We start from the raw sequence: 3,523 nt of genomic DNA, 5'->3' as shown, positions 1-3,523 counted from the left end.
CTGAATACCCAACGGAATTCTTTGTCGAAGACCTAGAGTATCTGCCCCGCACCATTTACCATATCATCAGGAAAACTCTATGGCCTGACAAAGGACATTCATCTGCAGTGAAGCTTGAAGGAGTGATGAAGACTTTGGTTTTCTATATCTTCAATGGCATCAGCTTCAATGCTCAAGATTTCTTCATCAGGTAGTTGGCTGCATCTGGCTCCGACATCTTTGGTCTGAAGTTCTATGCTCCATGGGTAATGCGCCTTATCAAGCTTCACTCTGCTTTCAACTATCAGTCGTCTGCGCGCAATCATCTCGTGTTCTTGCCAGAGGTTGATCTGTCTGTGAAGCTATTTACCCAGAGCCTGCAAAGGAGCCAGTTTATCTTCACAATGTTGATCGTCAAAGCTTCACCCAGTCCATTGAAGGAGTCCAGGCCGTCTCTCGTGTTTATCCCTTGGATGGCAACACACGTGCCCCTCACACCCAAACTGAAGCCACTGCGAGCACCATTGCCCAAAGGCCTCAAAAGCGATCTCGTGTTCTCAATGACCGAGAGCTTCTCGTCGCTCTACATCAAAAACAGGATAAGCATCATGACGGGCTCAATCGTCAGATGCAAAGCCTCTTGGTGGACGTCAATCGCATTCGCAATCTTGCCACCAAGAATGCCTTTGTTACACATGAAACCTGTCAGAGGTCTTGGAAGAGCTTGACATTACTCAGTGCTGAAGCTGATCTGCAAGACGATGGCCTCACAGAAAGATTCAAGTTTGACTCAACTCCTCCAAGGAATGCTCACCTACGTCGGACTCCCTCACTTGAAGACTCTGAATATTCCTCCTCAGCTGAAACGGTGAATGCCAGAGTCATAGATGATCAAGCTACTTCACCTCCTCCAACTTCAGCACGTGTCGACACTGCACCAAGTTCTTCCGCACCACCGAACCTCAACGACGACTCTGCTGCTTCACCTACTCCTGATGGGAACGAGTAGAAGCTCTATGTCTTCAAACCTTTTCGGTCATTACTGACAAAAGGGGGAGAAGCATATGAGTTGATAGTCTTCAAGCGAGTCCATATGGGTGGTTGCTTTACTTTTGCTACATTTGCCAAGTGCTTACAACTCTCGCTTTTGAAACATTTGGTTCATTTTGAGTTATAACACTTAAACTTGATGGTCGTCTGCTACCTTTTTCGACACTATGTGATGCGATGATAAATTCCGCATGTGCGATGATAAATTCCGCACGAAGTCATTTTGCAGACGTCCATTTTTCATTATGCATGTCATTATCTTCGTTATATCCTTTCATGCATGCTGAATTGTCTTCATAAGTAGAAGAGGAGCTCCGCAAGTACAACCTGCCATGTGCATTTGCATTCAAAAGCAAAATACTTATATGCACATCTTCTGGGGGAGCCTTCCTGCTACTTACGAAGACAATACTTAAATCCTTTACAATTTCACATACCTTTATCCCCATTGAAAAGTTCAACCAGTTTGTCATCAATCACAAAAAAGGGGGAGATTGTAAGTGCATCTAGTGCCACCCCTAGTTGGTTTTGGAGTATTGACGACAAACCTGGTTGAGGGACTAATGTGTTTGTGAGAATTGCAGGATAACACAGGTAGTAGTCCCTCAATGGTTCGGTTTTCCTACCGGAGATGACCCCTAAAAATGTATGAAGACATTGAAGACAAAGGTGGTATGTGAAGATATTCACATTGAAGACTATGACAAGAGAAGACATTGAGTGAAGACTATGGAGCGCGAAGACTTAGTTGTTTCGTTGTTTCCTTTTCTTCTTTTTTGAGTCATAGGAACCACCGTACTGTTAAGTGGGGTCCCAGTGAACAAAGTCAGAGTGACTGAAGTGATGCTTAACGAAAATCATATGTCTTCGAGCGAAGACAATGAGAGCAAATCCTATCTAGAGTTGGATGAGTCAGCTTTACTTGTAGCCCAAGTAAAGTTGCCGTGTGTGGTTGAAATCTGACCGTTGGAACACGTGTCAGTTCCTTAGTGACCCAGGGTCATTTCAGACAAATCAGGTCGGGTTGCCTAGTGGCTATAAATAGCCCACCCCCTACACCATAAATTGGTTGGCTGCTCAGAATTAGTGCACGACTTTTGTTGTTTGAGAGCAACCCACCTCGAAGCCTTTGAGAGAGAAATCCTTGCGAGGACAAAGCCCTAAACATCCAGAGCCAAAAAGTGTTAGGCATCACTGAAGTCTTCCTGTTTGTGTGATCTGAAGACTTGTTACACTTGAGGACTGTGAATCCTCCAGCCGGTTAGGCGTCGCGTTCTGAGCATCCAAGAGTCATTGTGGATCGCCGGTGAACGAAGTGTGTGAAGGTTTGGAAGTCTCCCTTGAAGACTTACCAGAGTGATTGGGCGAGGACTGGGTGTCCTTATCTCAAGGGGAATAAGGTGAAGACACGGTCTTCTGAGTTAAATCTCAGCCTCCCTAACCAGACGTACAGTTTTCACAGTAACTGAAACTGGTCCAACAAATCCTTGTCTTCAACGGGCAACTGGTTCTATCCTTCCCATCTCTTTATTCACAGTTGGTCCTTGTGAAGTCATTGCCTGTTTGCATTATCTATTTGTCTTCATTGTGTGACTGCTTGTTCTGATTGGCTTCATACTGTCTTCCATCCTGATCCATACTGCCTAGCTGCTATTAGTCTTTGTGCTTTCACTTCATTGAATACTTGACTATGGCTTGCCTAGTGTAGTCTACCTTCAGCTGCATGTTAATAGGTTCATTTCTATCGATTGTCTTCGAAACTTCCATGCTTTGAAGACTTTCAAAAAAATCGCCTATTCACCCCCCATCTAGTCGATCACTAGCACTTTCAGGGCGCCCCCTCCTTTGCTCCTTTCCCCTCTCTTCCACTAAGGCCCATATGCCTCCCGGGGGGTTCCGGTAACCTCTCGGTGCTCTGGTATACTCCCGATTTTACCCGGAACCATTCCGATGTCCAAACATAGGCTTCCAATATATCGATCTTTACGTCTCGACCATTTCAAAACTCCTCGTCATGTCCGTGATCAAATCTGGGACTCCGAACTACCTTCGGTACATCAAAACACATAAACTCGTAATACGGATCGTCACCGAACATAAGCGTGCGGACCCTACGGGTTCGAGAACTATGTAGACATGACCGAGACTCATCTCCGGTCAATAACCAATAGCGGAACCTGCATGCTCATATTGGTTCCTACATATTCTACGAAGATCTTTATCGGTCAACCCGCATAACAACATACGTTGTTCCCTTTGTCATCGGTATGTTACTTGCCCGAGATTCGATCGTCGGTATCTCAATACCTAGTTCAATCTCATTACCGGCAAGTCTCTTTACTCGTTCCGTAATGCTACATCCCGTAACTAACTCATTAGCTACATTGCTTGCAAGGCTTATTGTGATGTACATTACCGAGAGGGCCCAGAGATACCTCTCCAACAATCGGAGTGACAAATCCCAATCTTGATCCATGCCAACTCAACAAACACC

This window comes from Triticum urartu, chromosome 2 (assembly GCF_003073215.2).
Source record: "Triticum urartu cultivar G1812 chromosome 2, Tu2.1, whole genome shotgun sequence".
NCBI lineage: Eukaryota > Viridiplantae > Streptophyta > Magnoliopsida > Poales > Poaceae > Triticum > Triticum urartu.
This window is presented reverse-complemented; position numbering follows the sequence as displayed.